Source organism: Theropithecus gelada, chromosome 12 (genome assembly GCF_003255815.1).
Source record: "Theropithecus gelada isolate Dixy chromosome 12, Tgel_1.0, whole genome shotgun sequence".
Lineage (NCBI taxonomy): Eukaryota > Metazoa > Chordata > Mammalia > Primates > Cercopithecidae > Theropithecus > Theropithecus gelada.
The window spans coordinates 35,319,725-35,340,351 of NC_037680.1; the positions used below are offsets into that span (position 1 = coordinate 35,319,725).

Genomic DNA, 20,627 nt, shown 5'->3' on the forward strand with positions numbered 1-20,627 from the left:
TTCCTTTTCATGGCTGAGTAGCATTCCAATATATATATATATATATATATATATATATATAAAACTGTAGCTAAGGTATACATGTATTATAGGCTTTTCTGTGTAATGTATTTCTTTTTTTTCTTTTTTTGAGACAACAGTCTCGCTGTGTCTCCCACGCTGGAGTGCAGTGGTATGGTCTCGGCTCTCTACAAGTTCCGCTTCCCGAGTTCACGCCATTTTCCTGTCTCAGCCTGCTGAGTAGTGGGACTACGGGCATCCGCCACCACGCCCAGCTAATTTTTTCTTTCTTTCTTTCTTTCTTTTTTTTTTTTTTGTATTTTTAGTAGAGACGGGGTTTCACCGTGTTAGCCAGGATGGTCTCTATCTCCTGACCTTGTGATCTGCCCGCCTTGGCTTCCCAAAGTGCTGGGATTAGAGGCGCGAGCCACCGCTCCCAGCCTGTGTAATGTATTTCATGCGTTTCCACAGGTGCTGTGTGGTTGTCCTCCTTAGCTTTTAAATAGCTGCTGTTTTGTGGAACATTGTGATTACTTCACTGTACTTCACTGGCATCTTTACTCCTGTGTTCTCCATCAGAGCTGCGTTCATGCTCATCTCTTCCTAGACTCCTGGGGGTGGAATGACCTCTTGTCATTAGAATCAGGGCAGAGAGAAAATACTTAGCAAGTATGTCTGAAGGAATAGATGTGCCTTCTGAGCTTTATAACAGCATTTTAAGGTATAGGTAAATATGAGCAGTTTTCAGCCAAGGAAAGGAGTCAGACAGCCTTCCCAAAGTCACACAGCGGCTATGTGGAAGTGGGTGAACTGAAACTTCAGTTCAGTTCTCCTAACCCCAGCAAAGCACTTGGCATTGTTTTGTTGTTGTTGTTTTGTTGTTGTTGTTTTGTTTTGTTTGTTTTGGAGGCGGGATCTCGTTCTGTCAGGCAGGAGTGCAATGGTGTGATCGGCTTACTGCAGTCTTGACCTCCTAGGCTCAAGCAATTCTTCCACCTCAGCCTCCTGAGTTGCTGAGATTACAGATGCATGCCACCACACCCGGCTGATTTTTGTATTTTTTGTAGAGACAGGGTTTCGCCATGTTGCCTAGGCTGGTTTTGTACTCCTGCTCTCAAGTGATCTGGCATGAAATACTGTGCCCGCCCTTATTTTTTATTGTTTTTTAAGGCTAGTCAGGTGAAGCAGGGGGAATGGGAAATCCTCTGTTCTTAAGAAATAAAACATGGGCATCGGCTTTCTCTCCCTTGAACTTTCAACTCTTAAATTTTCTTGTTAAATTTTTAAAAAGTTAATTTCTAAAGCCATCTTCTGGTTTGTCTGAAGAGAAGGCATTACCTTTTGTCCTGAATTCTCTCCCTCGAACTTTCTCTCCCTCAAATTTTCAACTCTTTAAATTTTCTTGTTAAATTTTTAAAAAGTTAATTTCTAAAGTCATCTCCTGGTTTGTCTGAAGAGAGGACATTACCTTTTGTCCTGAATTGCTTTTATTCCATAACAAATAGTATTTCAATGCCTTCTGTATGAATGTATGTTCTGAGGTTTCAAATACCTACAGTGTGTATTTGACGCTATCACTCTGGTCATTTAAAGAGTACTTAAAAATTTAAATCATTTTAATATGAAAAACCTTTCTCATGGTTTGGACCATGCACTAATGCACTAGTATCTCCAGTGCACTATACATATCTGATTTTCACTTTCCAGGGGGGATTTCTATCTCAGAGTAATGGAGATTATAACTATCAATGGATCCTAATCTTTTTTATTTTGTGGTTTCTGAATAATATAATTGTTTTGCAATTCACTATAGAAGCAAGAATCTCTTTTGGGGTGAGAGGTGGTGCATAGGAGCAGAGGAGAAGGGATATATAGGAATAGAGTGATATATTTTATTTTACTATTTTTTCTTTATATGTTTTAGAGACAAGGTCTTGCACTGTTGCCCAGGCTGTAATGCAGTGGTTCATAGCTCACTGCATCCTCCAACTCGGGGGAGTCAAGCAATTTTCCTGCCTTAGCCTCCTGAGTAGCTAGGACTATAAGCGAGTACCACCACACCTTGCTAATCTTTTATTTATTTTTTGTAGATATGGGGTGTCTACTTGCCTAGGCTGGTCTGCAGCCCTTAGGCGCAAGCCATCCTCCTCCCTTAGCTTCCCCAAGTGCTGGGATTACAGATGTGAGCCACCACACCTGCATAGAGTGATACATTTTAAGAGTACAAGGTAGATTAGTCCTCACTGAGAATGAAAAGAATCAAATCTAGGTGTTCGTGTCTCAATTTGAGATCTTCATGTTGCCAAAAGTTGAGTTAGTTTTGATTTGCAACTTTTTAAAACTTTGTAATCAAGTTGATTTATTTGTGGGTATCATAATACTATTTTGCCAAATCACAAATGGTTACCTTTACTGCATTCGGATTTGAGAATATACTTTAGGTTTTAAAGTTGCAATCTTGGCATCATGTATGAATTATCTCACAAAATAATTACTGTTAGGGGAAAGAACTGATCTGATTTCTTCTTTTTAAACCAGTGATACTAAAGGTGTATTTAAGCCTGTTTTGAGTTTATTGAAACATTTGAAGCATCACTCCAAAGTGGAAAGATGGAAGGCTTGGAGCTAGACAGAGCTGAGTGTGAATTTAAATTTTTGCCATTTCCAAACTAGCCATTTATTGGGCTGATCTTTGCCTTGTTTGTTGTGAGGATTAAAGGAGATAATGGGTGTAAGATACCTATGCCTTGTCTAGTTAAGTGTTCAGCAAATACTAATTCTCCCCCAGCTGTTATAGTGAGATGGGGATTCCCTGTGTTTGCATAAGGTTGTCCTGTAGCTCTTTCTGTATTTACATATGTGATCTAGTCTTGAAGGTGGCTGGCTGGGGGGGCTTAGTGTTGTGTGTTGAAAATTGCTAGAAACTGAGAGTTGGTTATTATATTGCCATTGAACTTTCTGTGTAATGGATGGTTACCATGTGTTTGTGTTATTCTCTGGTAAAAGGCACTTTTTATACCAGTGGAGTGTAAATTCCAATGTGAAAACGTTCATCTTTGAAAACCCTGAGCTAGACTCCTGTTATCAGCCACTCCAGCGGCGCTAGAGGCTAACCAGATCCCATTAGGCAATCCTTCCCCTCCCTGTAGCACATTGCCTGAGGGCGGGACTCTTGGAAACTTCAAACTGAGGCTCCACATTGCTGTCATTGCTTAAAATCTCCCCTGGGTTTTTATGGAATGGGATAATGAGAAACCTTCCAGGCAGAGGGGCAGTCTTATACCTGTCTCCATTCATTTTGCCTCCCTTCCTCCTCCCTGCCTCCATTTAAATCTTTCCTGTTCTTTAAACCCTATGATTCTCAGGATGCTTTCCCAGACAGCTCTTAATTCCACCCTTCTGTCTGTATTAAACATATTAGCACTGACACCCACTGCCTTACCCATTGCCTTGACCTTTTTGATGCTCATCTCGGATTACAGCCGACCTGAGGGCATCTACCAGCCAGCTTGCCGCGTCCTGTGCATCTCTGGCCTGGCCCAGCCTTGGGTGCACTCTGCCTGATTCACAGCAACTGATTCTGTTTCTTCTTTGTCAGATCCAACACTCTTTGTCTTGGAAGAATTCTCTGTAAGGTTTTCCACACAGCAGCCTTCTCTCCATTACTTTTAGAAAGAAACGAAAAAAGTAACTTAAAAATAACTTGGTGGCTGAATGTGGTGATTCACACCTAAAATCCCAGCACTTTGGGAGGCCAGGGTGGGAGGACTGTTTGAGCCCAGGAGTTTGAGACCAGCCTGGGCAACATAGTAAGACCCCCCAAGTCTGCAAAAAAATACCAAAATTATTTGATAGCCGGGTGTGGTAGTATGTGCCTATGGTCCCAGTTACTTGTGAGGCTGAGGTGGAAGGATCACTTGAGCCTAGGAGGTTGATGCTGCAGTGAGCCGAGATCTCATCACTGCACTCCAACCTGGGTGACAGTGACAGCCTGTCTCAAAACAAAAGCAAAACTTGGTATATGTCTTCTTTAAGTGTTTTTCTTTTCACATACATATGTTAAATAAATGCCATACTTTTTGTTGTATAACTTGATATTTTTGTACACACATAGTGTATTATAGTAATATGCATTCTTCTAGAAATGATTTCTAGTGATTGCATGTAATTCATTTTCCAACCTGTAGGTGTAATGTAATTTTTTCAACTATTTACTTATTACTGAATTTCAAATAACACTGCAGTGAACATTATTCTAGTTTTATTGAATGACTTACAGCAATTAACTGTGTGAGATTAACTAAATATAGTAGTTTCTTTCAATACATTTGTGGAATATGTTCATCTTATTAGTATCTGAGTAATTTATACCATGGTCCAGAACCGAGCTAGGTGTCAGGGGTACACGTAGACATAAGTATTATAGTACTAAGGATAAAACAATGTGTATACCAATAGGAAGGGATGTCAGCTACTTAAGTAAATAGACTTTAATTATTTAGATAAAATAGGCATGAAAGAACTTTAATGTATGCAAATTTATAAAACATCAACCAGCAGCTATTTATACCTGTCCATGTGTGGGGTGGTGGGAGTGGGGCACTGAGATGCAGACTGTGGCAAAAAAAAATCTACCTTCTTTATGGACTGTAGCAAAAGAATCTACCTGATTTACAGTTGCCTGACATGGTCTCTGAAGAGAGTGGGGACAGAAAGATGTGGACCTGGGTAGCTTTGGAAAATGATGTTTTGACTATAAACTATAAAAACTACCAAAAAAAGAAAAAAATGCGCATAAACGCTGTACTCTAGTGGTTAAAGTTTCTCATGGGACACAGGTTGACAGTTGCAACACTGCTTTACATATGTACAAGGGTAAAACAAATACTGAAGGGGTGGTAGATGGAGAGAGCCAAGTTTCCCACAGCTGGAGAGGAAAGTCAAAGGTATGCAAGGAAGGAAGGCTGGAACGAACCTGTGGGACTGTGTTAAAGTCAGAAACCTCAATGTGAACTTAGGTTTAGCTTCACATAGATACAGAAGTAATTATATTTTCGTGTGTATTCATGGATTAGGACACACATGTATTTCCTGGATCCTTTCACTGAAAGAACTTAGAAGCAATAACACCCCGGTAGCAAAAAGTATACCCAGATCTTGGTTCCTAAATTCCATTATCTAACCACAGTAAGCAGGACTCCACGAAGAAATGGATAGTTATAGGTCTGGGGCATCTTGCATTGTCCAAAAATAAGGAAGTGCTCATGAAACAAAGGATGCGGGCGTGTCTGAAGGCCATACCAGCCAACCTCAAAGAGCTCCTAATAGCCAAAGTTGGAATAATTTGAGCAACAAAATAAATAATAGGATGTACTGCATTATAGTCCAATGTATAAAACAAATATACCTGCACATAACTCTATACTGGGAGAAGAGACATCTTCCTTATAGAAGAAATTTCAAGTAATGTTTGCAGATACCTCCCCCTTCACTAGCTAGGCCTTAATCCTCTGTACTCCTTGAGTGTGGACTGAATTTAGTGACTCACTTCTAAGAAACAGAGTGTGGAGAGGTGGGGAAAAAGTAAATTTACAGTGGAGAAACCTGACAGACACTACCTTGATCAAGTAATCAAAGTTTAACACAGCCAGCAGTAAACCATGTTCAAACATGAAGAAAAGTTTCACTTTGGGAGAATTGCTTGAGGCCAGGAGTTTGAGACCAACCTGGGCAACATAGTGAGACCCTATCTCTACAAAAATTAAAATTTAAAACTTAGCTGGGTGTGGTGGTGTGCACCTGTAATTCCAGCTACTTGGGAGGCTGAGGTGGGCACATTGAAGTTCCAGTGAGTCGTGATTGTGCCACTGCACTCTAGCCTGGGGGACAGAGAGAACCTGTCTCAAAAAAAAAAAAAAAAAAAGAAAAAAGTTAAAAGAAATATACAGGGAATACTGACATACCCCCATCTAGATTCTATAATTAAGATCATGCAATCTGTGCTTTATTACATATCTACCCATCACACCATCTTATTTCAAAAAGTATTTCAAAGTAAATTGCAAACATCAGTACATGCAACCCCCCAGCCCCCACCCCCCAACAAAAATTTGTTTAAAATGTAGTTTCTACCTTCTCTGCCAAGGTTGTTGTGCAGCACCTACCAGCCACAGCACAGTTGACGCTATGTGATTGTGTCCTGTTGAGCCTCGAGGAGGATGGGAAATTGGAGAGGATGTAGGTGATATAGGCACGTTCCGAGGTGAGCACAGATGTGTGTGATCGGGTGACCCACTTGACTGACATGGATCTATACTTGTGGGCGCTGGGGCATCATGGGATCAGTGAAGATCCAGAAAATAGCAGCTGTTTCCTGACACGAAGGCAGCTTTAAGGATGATGAGAAGGGATGGTGAGTCTGCTCTGGGACAGAACTGAGCTACTAAAGTTGTAATAATGTAGAGTGCCCGAGCATTTATTTGGGGAGAGCCAAAGGCCTGCCTCACCATGCCATTCTCCCCTTCCCTCTGATCCCTTGGGAAAATAAATAGAGCGGGAGGAGAGAGGGTTTAGCTCAGGAAGGGGCAGGAACACTGATCAGCTCATCCATCAGGAGAGTGCAATTATGCAGAAAGGACAGAAATCACTCCCTGAAGGCCACAGACTTGGGGATTTGCCCAGAAGAAGACCTTACAGCTGCTAACAGTAGCCCTATTCAGTTGGGGTGCATAATGATTTTAAAACTAATCAGGAACCAAAGCCTGAGGCTGGGGACAAGCACAAATATCTTGTTGACAGAGCAAACATCTAGATATTGTCAGATAGGAAGTTTCCGAGGAGGTCAGAGTGATGTCATGGTGTGCACTAAGCTTTCATCCTTAAACAGATGGGCCCCTGAGGTACCATCTGCAGCTCCCTGGGGCCCTTCAAAATGACTTCCTATAAATTAAATTGTCCTAAATTGGTATCGAGAAATTAGTGTGGTAGCCATATACCAGAAGCAAAACTAGACAAAGGAAGGAAATTTCCATGGAGTTACCCGTTTCCTTTTCCTCCCTTGCTCTATAAATGGCAAGGGAGGTTTATTATTTTGGTCAACTTTCTTGGTTAGCACGTGAATATTATTGCCTCCCCCAAATAGCCATCCAAGGTAAACTTCCCTTTCTCCTCTTAAGCTGGGACAACTGCATTTATCCCTACCTAAGCCAGCGTCAGCTGGATATTTTTCATAAACTGTCTTGCTATTTTGGGCCTTCTGTTTTTGTTGAGGAGGAAGTAGTGGTTTTGTTTCTGGTTTTTTCTTTCATCAAAGGGATGTTTGTTCTGGAAGGGCAAGGGGAGGGGATTCTTCTCAGTCTAGATCAGAGGGAGAAAATGTTCGGCATCCTATGTAAGTGGCTGATGATGAGTCTTAATTGGTGAAACATTTCAGAACAGAAAGTGGGTCCACTGTACTCATCCTTTTATTTATTCAACACTTACTGGCACTTCGATTTGCAATGGACGATATAGACTCTGTTCTCAGGGAGACAATCAAAAAATAGCAAAGTAAAGTTTACATAGGTGTGAGTGGAGTATTAGAGAAGCTGGGGCAGGGGGTTCAAGGAGGGGGTAATTTTTCTTTTTTGAGATGGAATCTTAATATGTTGCCCAGGCTGGTCTCTAACTCCTGGGTTCAAACGATCCTCCCACCTCAGCCTCCCAAATAGCTGGGATTACAGGCGTGGGCCTCCATGCCCAGCAGGAGGTGATTCTTGAGCTGTGTCTCAAGGGAGTAGCCAGGTGAGGTGGGAGTTGGGTTGGGGTAGGGGGGACCACCCTAGCCAAGGCATGGAAGGTGAACTGGGTGGTGTGTGGGGGTAAGTGGATGGAGTGTGGGGTGCGGCAGGGAGCTGTGAAGAAGGTTGGCTTGGAACAGGAGTGAAGACCAAAAGCCGGGGGAGGTACTTGTGGGTAAGTGGGTAGGCTAGGCACCCAGGCAGGAAGCTGGGCTGTTAGCACATCAAGCCTGCTGGCTTCTGTTATCTGAGTAAAATGGGAAGAAAGGGCATTTGCTAGAGTAGGGAGGAGGAGAATGATAAAAGTTTGAAACAGTGGTTGCAGGGAGTGGGAGGAGAGCCTTTTAAAATATTAAGGTCTTTTGAATTAAGAGAATTCAAGTGCAGTGGCATCTTTCTGCACGGTGATGCAATTTCTGTGGTCTTTTGGGCCCAGGGTGTAGGTAAGGACAAGCTGAGTTGTGTTATTAGTTCCCTTGGATTTGGCTAAAGAAGAGGGTTGCAGACAATTGAGGGTGCTGGTAAGGGGGTGATTGGTGGCGGGGTCCACACTGTGGGAATGAAGAAGGGGATATACTCAAGGGACATCTGAGAGCAAGGACCTCAGGAGGGAGGGAGGGGGTGTGCGAGCCAGAAGGATGTGCCAGAAGGAGGCTGTGGTCACGAAGCAAGAGTATGGAAATATGGCTTCTGACTGAGGTGTGACCCTGGGAATGGCTGGCCAGAGTCAAGAGCCAGGGATCAGAGCTCAAGTGCAGGCGTAATGAGAACATCTGCTGTCAGTGACCCTGCGCTGGGCACTGCCCTAAGTGCTTTGGACTATTTATTCAATCAGCCCCACTAATAGGTACTATTATTTATTGCCGTTTACAGGTGAGGCAGCTGAGGCCCAGAGAGGTGAAGTAATTGCTCAGGGTCATGGAGTTAATAAATGATGGAGTGGAGCTTCTAACCCAGGTTGTCTCCTCTGCTCTTGTTCCTTCAGGAGCTGACTACTGGGCAGGAACGTCTCTCAGGAGAAAGAGTGGAAGAGAAAATTGTGAACTAAGGCCCCCTGCCCCCTTTTCCTGTTGCATGTGAAGTTATCAAAAATAGGTAGGTGATGGCTGAGGATTGGGGTAGAGTGTGGTATGGCTGTGAGTAGTGACTCAAAGAGGGATGAATCTTTACATGAGGTTGGAAGAGAGATGGGCTGTAGAACGTCCAGTCTTTCCACCTGCCCAGAGCCACTGGTGAACCAGCACCTCCAGGGGAGAGAAACCCTGTCAAAAGCAGAGATGGGGGAGTTAGTGTTTAATAGGTACAGAGTTTCAGTTGGGGAAGACGAAAAACTTTTTATAGGTGGATAGTGCTGATGATTGCAGAAGAATGTGCTTAGTGCTGCTGAACTATATACTTAAAAATGGTTAAAATGGTAAATTTTATTTCTATTTTATCACAATGAAAAAATGGTGGTGGAGGGAGGGAGTAATAATCACTACCATTTATGAAACCCTTTCCTGGTACAAAATGGGCACTTATTAAATATTTGAATGTGTGCTGGGGATTTTGCTAAGTGCTTTACGTGTATTTTCATTTAATCCTCACTTTCAGAGATGAGGTAAGCTCTGCTCTGCAGATGAGGAATCTCAGGTTTAAAGCGATTAGGCAACTTGCCCAAGGTCATGTACATCCAGGAATGGTAGAGGCTGGGCTCAACCAGATCCTCATACTCCAAAGCCCTTGCTCCTAATTGTTAGGGAATTGAACAGTGGACAGAAGATTCCAGAGTCTGGGGGGGAAGGGAGAGGGGGTTGTTGATGGAGGGAGGATCTGGGATAGGGAAATCCTGGGTGAAAAGAGAAGGGGTGGGGATGGAGGAGCAGCTAGACCAAAGGAATGAGAAGTCAGATGGACAGGACCATCCTCCAGTGTCCAGACTGGGCATGCGCTGTCATGGAACTGGCAAAAAGTTCGAGTAATACAAACTTGTTCTCAGAAAGGGGCTGGAGGTTATGCAGAAGTGGGAGAGCCCAGCGTGGGGTGTGCCTGTGTGACCCAAAGACAGTCTTGTCAGCAGAAGATTCTTCCCAGACTGGGACCGGCGACTGGAGGGGCTGGCGGTATGGACAGTGTGGACATGAGCTCAGCCTGGGTGCCCCTTCTCATCTTCCACCTGAATGCCCTTTCTTCCTGCTGACCTGCCTGAGGAGACCCAGGCTGCCCATTGAGTCTGAAGTCAGCAATCTGATCGTGAATTTAGGTGCATGAACACAGGGAGAAGGAGGCAGTGAGGAGGACTGAGTATTTTTCTGATGCTGACAGACCAAATGCCAAGGGTGAGGGTAAATCATGGCCAACTACCTGGCTTTGTAGATGATCAGCAAACTGCAAATATCTTGCCACAGATTTTGTTTTTTAGCAGAATGGTGTGAAATACATACACAAGGAAACAGATTTTATCCGACTCCTTCACAAAGATTTTGAGGTCGTAACCTATAACTCCTAAGGTGTGGCCAATGGTATTTGTGATCCTCTGGGTGCAAATGTGGGTTTGTCTCAGATACTTGGGTTTAGTGAGGTGTTTGTGAGCTGCTGAGGAGGGAAATGCGCTCTTGAGAGTTTCTGTTACTTTTATGTGTTTACTTTGGATTCAGCAGGATTCTTTCACTGTCTTGCTGGTGGTTCTAAAATCTGTGCTAAAAGCAGGCTGCCTGAGCAGTGCTTTCTGTGTAATAGAGGTGACCGTAGAGAGTGTGGTTCTGTGATTATATAATAATTTTGAATAAATAAAAAGATGTCTCATGGCAGGTCCTATAAGGGCAGCCTGGAAGCGACATCATGAGGGATTAAGTTGCACTGCAGCTGAATCTTGCAGCTATCAGACATGCAGCAGTATGTCAGCTGTAACCTCCAGGTGTAAATAGACCTTCATCAGCATCGCTGGAAAGTGCTGGGAGGATCCAGAGTACTGCGGGATGCTGCAGAACTTTGTTCCTGGCTGTGGTAGGTTTTTAACCCCTGTAGCTGGCTGGATCTATGGAGCTTTACATAGTGTATTTCAAGGAAAGGTAGAGGGTGTATGTGCTCACTGGTGCCAAATTCAGATTGATCGTTTTACTGTTTCCATTTCTGCCCCTTTTCCCCAGCTAAGAAACAGGAGCTAGGTGGAATTTGCCTTAAAATGAAAATAGGACTAAGGTAATGATAACAGAAATAGCCCTTTGTTTTGGGAAATAGTAATGGCTAACCTTATAATGACTAGTTACCTTCTGTGCCTTTTTGGAATTACCTAACAGGCTGCTTGGGAACAGGATTGTGTCTTATTCACTGCCATATTCCTCAGCCAAAAACAGTGCCTGACTTTTAGTAGGTACTCTTAATAAATGAACTTCATGCAGATTAGGATTCTAAAGCACAGAGAGGTTATGTTGCCTGCCCAAGGCTACACAGTTAATGGATTGGATTCCTTAACAACAGGTAGAGCAATAAAGTGGAAGTCACAGAAATAGTTTCCCTTCAGAAGCTCTTCACTGACAATATTTGCCGAGGAGACCAGCTTGGTCGTGGAGACCCTAACCCAGCAGCACTAGAGGAATTAAAGACATACACACACACACACACAGAAATACAGGATGTGGAGTGGGAAATCAGGGGTCTCAAGAGCCTTCAGAGTTGAGAACCCTGGAACAGTATTTACCCACATATTTATTGACAGCAAGCCAGTGATAAGCATTTTTTCTATAGATTATAGATTAACTAAAAGCATTTCTTACAAGAAATAAAGGGATGGGCCAAAACAAAGGGATGGGTCTGGCTAATTATCTGTAGCAGGAGCATGTCCTTAAGGCGCAGATTGCTCATGCTATTATTTGTGGTTCAGGAATGCCTTTAAGCGGTTTTCTACCCTGGGTGGGCCAGGTGTTCTTGCCCTGATTCCGGTAAACCCACAACCTTCAGCATGGGTGTCATGGCCATCATGAACATGTTACAATGCTGCAGAGATTTTGTTTATGGCCAGTATTGGGGCCAGTATATGGCCAGATTTGGGGGCCTGTTCCCAACAATATTGACCGTGGTTTTAGAGGAGGCTTGAATAAAACTAAAGGCCAGGTGCGGTGGCTTACGCCTACAATCTCCGCACTTCGGGAGGCTGAGGCGGGTGTTATCGCTTGACCTCTGGAGTTTGAGACCAGCCTGGGCAACATGGTGAAACCCCATGTCTACAAAAAATACAAAAATTAGCTGGACATAGTGACTTGCTCCTATAGTCCAAGCTACTGAGGCTGAGGTGGGAGGATCACTGGAGCCTAGGAGGCAGAGATTTCTGTGAGCTGAGATCACAGTACTGCATTCCAACCTGGGTGACAGAGTAAGACCTTGTCTCAAAAAAAAAAGTAAAATTTCTGTATCTATTAATGCTAGTTTTTAGAATTCATTTTATTAAATACAATTTTATGATATAATTTTATAATTTTGTTATGAGGATTAAATGAGAAAGAACTTACAACAGTCTGTATCATGTAGGTGCTATATGTGTTTGAAAATTTGTCTTGTCTATTCTGAGACCACTACAAAAACAAAAATGAAAAACAAAAATTTGCCTTGAATGTCATTTTTTTTTTTTAGGATATTTGATGTCTTACTTGGTTTTAATTTTGAAGTAAAGGCCAAAAAAAATTTTTTTTTAACTATGGAGATGTCTTTAAGACTAGACCTGAATAAGAAAAGGTAATTCAAGATACAACAGGAAGGCCAAATGAGGTCTGATTTTTAGTAATTAGAATATTATGGCTGGGCGCAGTGGCTTACACCTGTAATCCCAACACTTTGGGAGGCCGAGGCCCATGGATTGCTTGAGTCCAGGAATTCAAGATCAGCCCTGGCTAACATGGTGAAACCCCCATCACTACTAAAAACACGAAAATTAGCCAGGAGTGGTGGTTCACGCCTGTAGTCCCAGCTACTCTGGAGGCTGAGGCAGAAGCATTGCTTGAAACAGGGAGGTGGAGGTTGCAGTGAGCCGAGATGGTGCTGCTGCACTCCAGCCTGGGCAAGAGAGTGAGACTTAGTCTCAAAAAAAACAAAAAAAAAGAATGTCACGTTACAATCTGAACACTACATTAATACAAAATATTTTATAAGCCAAACAACTAGAATGCACAGTTTTAGTAGGAATTGTTCACACAGGACCAGGAAAAGTATATTAGGAGAAAGTGTTATTGTTTGCTATAGTAGTCTTTAAACATTTTTCACTTACAATCCTTAAGTAAAATACTTTTTGCTCATACCTGCAACATTTGTAAATTTATAATTACACACTGTTTACTAAAGCTATTTCCATTATAAAATATACAAAAACAGAAATAATGAGACAAGTAAACATGACTAAAAATTTCAATATTTTCTTTCTATACCCCTAAAGATATTCTTTTACTCTCTTTTAAGACATCTGGTTTAGAAAGAGTAATCTAGAAGAGGAGATGCACAGCATTTTTTGAAGGAGAGTTTATTATTTATTCGGAGTGATATGTGGATGAGATATTGACAGAAAGGTAAATTGTTAGACAGACTGAATGTAGGATGTTTGGGGAGTAAACCAGAAAGCTATCCCTGGCCATCTGTCTAAAAATACTGGTGAGGTATCACAAATCAAACTTCTAAGGATTAAAGTGTCCCCATTAGAATTTTCAAATCACTTCCTCATAACTGCTAATGCTGTGCACTCTGGAATAGGGGAAAAATGTAGTTCATACACAGGTATGCAAAATTGCTTTTAAATTTGAAAGGTATTTAAACGACAGTCATGCACCATCTAACGTTAGGTCAACGACAGAGCACATATACAATGGTGGTCCCATACGTTTATATTGGAGCTGCCTTATATAGGTGTACTGTTTTTTATCTTTAATACTGTGGGTTTTTTTGTTTTGTTTTGTTTTGTTTTGTTTTGAGACAGAGTTTCGCTCTTGTTTTCCAGGCTAGAGTGCAATGGTGCAATCTCGGCTCACCACAACCTCCACCTCCCAGTTTCAAGCGATTCTTCTTGAATCTCAGCCTCCCTAGTAGCTGGGATTACAGGCTTGCGCCACCACACCCAGCTGACTTTGTATTTTTAATACAGACGGAGTTTCTCCATGTTGGTCAGGCTGGTCTTGAACTCCCGACCTCAGGTGATCTGCCTGCCTTGGCCTCCCAAAGTGCTGGGATTATAGGCGTGAGGCACTGCCCCGGCCATATACTGTGTTTTTACTGTGCCCTTTCTATGTTTAGATGTATAAGTACTTACCATTGTTTTATAGTTGTCTACAGTATTCGCTACAGTAGCATGCTGTATGGGTTTGTATCCTAGGAGCAATAGTCTCTACCACAGAGCCTAGGTGTATAGTAGGCTGTCCCATCTAGGTTTGTGTACGTACACTCTGATGTTGACATGGCAAAATCTCCTGACACATTTCTCAGAACGTATCCTCGTTGATAAGTGATGCATAACTGTATTCCTGAATGGAATGGTAAGGAGGCCAAGTTAATCTTTCAGAAGTGAAGAAGTGGAGATGAGATGAAATCCCTGGACATAATGTGGACAAGAGCTGTGGGTGGATAGATGAGTAGTGAGGAGGTGACTTGGCTCAGGGCCCCCAAACAGACCAGGGTAAAGGTGGCCGAAAACTGTGACAGGGCAGGCGCAGAGCCTAAAGTGGGGTGCTCGCCTTCATTATTGTGGAATATTTGCTGGTAAATTAATCTTTCTTCACAAATTAACATTTTCAAAGATTGTCAATCCTTCATGTGTAAAATATCACATGAAGAGAGATTATCAAGTTCAGCTGGATCAATTGAAAAATTTGCCCCTGTGGATCAAATTCAGATTTTTTGAGTGGTTTTATTTTTGAGAAAATTTTTATTTCAAGAGAAAGTAGGAGCTATTGTTACTGGAATTTCAGCTTATGCTGTGATCAATATCTGTTATACAATTGCTGTTGCAAACTATGCAAGCATTACTTTGAACTGTATCTGATACAGGTTGGTAGTCCAGGTCATTACTTGCAAATTGATGAGTCCTGTAGCAATAAAAATCAAGTATCACAGCTGTGCCCCATTGAGGGAAATATGGGCTTTTGGTGTAACCCATCAACGAGCTGTTGATTATTTGGAAATTGTTGGCGACAGTTCTGCCCAAACTTTGCTGCCTATTTTGCAGGTGCAGGTTTGCTGCTATTCATGGGCTGCATAAAATAACATTCAGCCTTTCCTTGGTTTCCAGCATGCTCAGGTTAACCATAACGATTCAACGTTCATTTCCTGTTGCCTTTTGGTGTGCATACCCAAAATGTCGTATCTTATTGGAAAAACAAATGTAAAGCAAAGTGCGAGACCTTGAGAGGAGTTTGTCTTGGTATACTAGACTCATAGTTGTCTGAATGTATGCGGTGTGATTGATTTGGAAATAATGCTTTCAATTCTCTTTTACTGCATATATCAAATAATTTCCTGTTAACTAATATGATGTTTTGGTTTTTGGTTTTAGTATGTCTTAGTACAAATATTCAAGGACAAATTCTTTAATTGAATATGTCTTAGAGACAAAGTATTCGGTTGATCTATTAAACTATCCTCTGCTCAGCCGGGTGAGGTGGCTCACGCCTGTAATCCCAGCACTTGGGAGGCTGAAGCGGGTGGATCACGAGGTCAGGAGATCGAAACCATCCTGGCTAACATGATGAAACCCCCGTCTCTACTAAAAAAAAAAAATTCAAAAAATTAGCTGGACGTGGTGGTGGGCGCCTGTAGTCCCAGCTACTCTGGAGGCTGAGGCAGGAGAATGGCGTGAACCCGGGAGGCGGAGCTTGCAGTGAGCTGAGATCGCGCCACTGCACTCCAGCCTGGGTGACACAGCGAGACTCCGTCTCAAAAAAAAGAAAAAAAAAAAAATTATCCTCTGCTCAGCTGGGGAGAGTCCTGTAGCAGGACTCCCAGGGCAGAATTCATTGGCCTTGCAACATCAGTAACCACCTAGACCAACAAATGGTAATGAATATGAATTTAAATTCATATGGGATGATGGTTGGGGCAAGCTGATCATTCATAGTTTTCTAGTGACGTTGGGGACTCGACTTAACTACTGAAAAAAGGCAGCAATTTCAGACATTTAGAATTAAAACTATCCTTGAATAACTAAGAGCAGGTTGGAAAATAAATGATAGATTGCCCAAAGCTTCATTTTCACTTGAGAGTGTTTAAAACTACGTACTTTGATTAGATGTGAGCCCATAAAAAAATAAAAATAAGCTAAGAAAAAAAACTATGTACTTAACCGTTATCAAACACAGTATGAAGGTGCCTCAAAAAAGCTAAAAACACAGCTACCATATGGTCTACCAACCCCACTATTGAGTATATATCCAAAGGAGAGGAAATCAGTATGTTGAAGACATATCTGCATTCCCATGTTTATTGTAGCCCTGTTCACAGTGTCAAGATATGGAATCAACTTAAGTGTCCATCAGCAGATGAATAGAATGGAATATACAATGGAATACTATTTAGCCATAAAAAAGACATTGTATCATTCGAGGTAACATGGATGAGGTTGGAGGACACTATGTCAAATGAAATAAGCCAGGCACAGAAAGGTAAATACCGCATGTTCTCACTCATATGTGAAAACTAAAAACGTTGATCTCATGGAAATAGAGAGTAGAATAGTGGTTACTAGAGGCTGGGAAGTGTTGGAGGAGGGTTGGAGGAGCTGGAGGTTGGTTAACAGATACAAAATCACAGCTAGATGGGGCAATAAATCCTAGTGTCCTATAGCAATCTAGGGTGACGATAACTAACAGTAATTCATTGTATATTTTCAGATAGCTGGAAGAGTGGATTTTGAATGTCCCCAGCACAAGGAAACGATGAAAGTTTGAGGTGATACATATGTTAATTATCCTGATTTGATCACTATACATTGTATACATGTATCAACATATCCCACTACCCTCTCAAAAAGTTAGCAATAATTTACAAATTTAAAAAAATCTGTGTACCTAGTACTGGAAAGAAGGTAGAAATTGACAACATTTCAACAATGATGGCATTCTATTTAACCACAAGTGAAATATTTAAGTGTTATTGGAGTATTTCCAGCAGAAAGATTTCACAAGAGAGAAAAGATCTGGAAATAGGTGGGCAGATATTAAAGAACCAGAGGAAATAGCAAATATGGACCACTGGTGCATGCCTTTCATTCCTCAGTAACTTCCTCGAAAGATGAGCTATGTAGGGAACTAGTCTGGCAGTATTCAGCCCTGGAGTTTTCTTAAATGATAGTTATGCTATCATTCAGAGAACATTAGTAGTAAGATTCTTATCCTTAATTTTACATAAAAAAGACTAGTCATTTTCATAACTAATTAGTTGATGCATTTGTGGCTTAGATGGGGAAAAATTGAGAAACTATGATAGTTGGCAAATAGAACTGACAGGAGTAAAATTAGAAACTGATAAAATAAGAATTTGGGGTTGCTAGGAGTCCTTGAGAAAAGTAGCCTCACTAAAAGAGTGAATCAGGGAAAAGTTATGCTGATTCTAGATGCATTACTCATTAGGAGAATGCAAGCATGCCCTCTTCACTCTTGAAGTGGAGGCCGTGGGCACGTTGAGGGAGGGCCTGGCTGTGGCAGGCATGCCTGCAAACCCTGGGGGTCTGCCTCACATTGTTTGTACAGTAAAGAAAGATTTAATACTGGCACGTGGCTCTAGTTTACAGATTGTAATCTGCCAAATCCTATTTCAAGGATGTGGACGGGAGATTACATTGAGAACTATGTGCTTATAGAAATGAATGAAAGGCTTTTTTTTGTTGTTGTTTAAATGAAAGGCTTTAACATTTTTTCTCTGAATGACCTTAGGCCGATCACTCATTCACACTGGATCTTAATTTCTTATCTAAAAATGAAGGAACGGTTTATTGGAATAGTCTCCTAAAGACTGTTCTGCTTCTAAATCTATCCATTTTGGTTTTTTTTTTTTCTTTGTTTCGGTTTTTGTTTTGAGAGAGGGTCTTGCTTTGTCGCCCAGGCTGGAGTCGAATGAGTCTGTTGTGAAGAGTTGAGGATGGAAGGTGGTGTTATTTAATATTACCCCCATGAGTGTTCCGGGGCTTTACATACAATAGTTGCTTTAATCCTGCATTATTCATTCACTCTATAAATCGCACCCATGAGTTTAGGATATCACTGTCCCCATTTTACAGGTGAGAGTGAGTAACATGGACAAGTTCACTTAACTACTACTGGTTAGTTAAGTGGACTTGAGGTGGACTACATTGAGAAATGGCTGTAATAGTGATATCAGTGAGTCATTGTAAGGTTTAAATGAAATGAAAAAAGTCATTGTTTTGGGTATTAGAATTGTTCTGGTTTTTCTCTTTCTTCCTGTGTTCTCACAGATTACGTGGAAGTTAAAAAAAAAAAAAACAAACCTTTTTTGAAGATAGTAAGATCTCAAATTCTACTCCTCAAAGGGGAAACAGTGTTTGGATTCTTGGGATCTGATGGGGGCAGGCAATAAATGGTACATCAGTTTTCCCTGTCTGAATTCTGAACCAGTTCTGAGAGACAAGGAGAAAGAAAACATATGGCATTCAAATTACACCTTAATTTTTTTTTTTTTTTCCCCCACAAGACAAGGTCTCACTCTGTTGCCCAAGCTAGAGTATGGTAGCAGGATCATAGCTCACTGTAGCCTCAAGGTCCTGGCCTCAAGCCATCTTCCCTTCTTAGCCTCCTGAGTAACTGGGACCACAGGTGCACACCGCCATGCCTGGTCAAATTGCACATTTTTAAGATGATAAAACTAGTATCAGAGACTTTGACTTAAATTTTTAAAAAATGATTTTTATATGTGCCAACAGTGCACATCCCACTCCTGACTTCCACAGTAGAGACAGCCTGCCCTCCTGCTTCTGCAGTGTTGGGCCATCAAGGCTTCCCACATGGGGCCAGAAGGCTGACCAGACTTAAACCTATGCTTCCAGAGAGTAGCTCAGTCCCCAAGAAGGAGGAGGGAAGGACTGGGACCCATCCCCAGTCTCTGTTCCTAAACTTCCTGGGTTAGGAAATTCACTAGACCTTCTAGGAAGGGTGCTAGTGACAGGCCAGAAGAGGAGCCCAGATGGTAAGCTAGAGGGGTGCTGTCCTCATAGAAGGAAACAGGAACCAGGCAGACCCATGCCACCCCTGGGCCTCAATCATAAATGCTCTTGTGTTTCCTAAAGCCAGCATCATTCAGAATAAATTATTTTCTTTTACTTGAGATACCAGCTTTTGTAAAAGTGAAATTGGATTAAAAACAAACAACAACAACAAAAAACCTAACCTTGTTGTTGCTGAGGCCAATGCTGCTGCTGTTTCTATTTTAGTAGAAGTCAAAATAGAATATTCTGGCATGTACGATTCACTCCGTGCTCTAAGAAAGTCACTGTACATGATTGTGCCAATGGCAATGTCTTTCAGAACCCGAATTCAAACACGTGCCTCTGGAACCTTAAAATACCTTGGTACTTCTATTTTTTTTTTTTTTTTTTTTGAGATGGTGGGTAGATGGAAGACTTCATGTTAGCAGAAACTGCCCCTCTCTGTTGTGGTGGTTGAAGTCTCTGCCACACAAGAGACCCAGTTTTAAAGTCGTGCTTTCCCTCACACAGTTTTTTCCTGATAGGAGTGGAAGATACTGAGACCGAAAATTTTTGTGGGCAACTGACTTGTCAATTTCTGAAGTAACGTTTTTATTTAACAATGAGTAAAACAAATTTGCCCAGCTAAATTATTCAGAGGAATTACAAAACTTGTCACTTAGAGTGGATGTTGGGATATTCAGGTCATTTAGGAGGCTGTGGTTAAAAATAAAATGACCTAAATATAAAGCTCTACTTTTTTAAAAAAGGGAAGTTTAAGCTTTTAATTTTTGTTTGACATTGGTGCTAATTCTGTTTCTGTTGGGGGGATGTAGGAGGCTACTCTTCTGGTGTTCCAAATAAAGAAAAATTCTTCTTTTCTTATTGATAGTTTTGCATGGTATTTATGTAGCTCTGTTTTTTAGCCAGGATATATAAATTCTGTATCCTTTTTGATATATTAGGGGGATGTATGTGTGTGATGGAGAAATTGGAGAAGGTCATAAGCAAATGAGTCTCTTCCAAGAAAAATTGAAGACAATTCATTAATTGTTCTAGTCATTCTTTTTGTACTTTTAAGCAAGGAGCATTTGAAATATGAACTTGTCCCAATCTGCTTTTGGGCAATAATTGGAGCATAAAATGTTGAAAATCAATTATGTATTTAGGGAGGATGAAACAGGCTGACATATTGAAGGCATATTGTATTATGTTTGGTGCACTAACCAGGACAGTTACGTCATATTCCTGCAGTAAAATTGTGTCTCGAGAGGGTGAGACACAGAGGATCACACATCCTGATGTACTCAAACTTCACAGAACATAAGAGTGTTTATAATAGGCCTGCCATCTGTCCTGGGAAAGAGTCCTGTCTTAAAAATTGACTATGCTTTTGTTGTTGTTGTTGACTGATAAGCAAAGAGTTTGATATTTTTGTTTTATACCTGCTTATACTTGATTTATAGCAGTATGATAATTTCACAATGTATTATGTGTTCCCTATGCTGGTTAAGGGGGTAAAATCTTTGCAGGAGAGGGTAGAGAGAGTTTTAGATTTCTCCCGTAACCCCAATGTGCCTGACACAGTACTGACGATCTGTATCCCCAATTGTAGATTTGCAAGAGATTTGCAGAATATTGTCATGTGTCCTCCGGATAGGAGAGGCACCCGAGGACTGCGTTGTGTTGTCTGAGGTCACATA

General features: G+C 41.5%; 1 protein-coding gene across 5 annotated transcripts in view; it reads left to right on the top strand.

The window, feature by feature from the left end:
• TANC1 (tetratricopeptide repeat, ankyrin repeat and coiled-coil containing 1) overlaps positions 1–20,627 on the top strand; it is a 262,804-nt gene that overhangs the window by 24,314 nt on the left and 217,863 nt on the right. For all 5 annotated transcript variants that reach the window (XM_025404493.1, XM_025404494.1, XM_025404498.1 and 2 more), the window contains exon 2: positions 8,764–8,873. The gene's annotated coding sequence lies outside the window, so the exon portion shown is untranslated. The remainder of the gene's footprint in view (positions 1–8,763; positions 8,874–20,627) is intronic.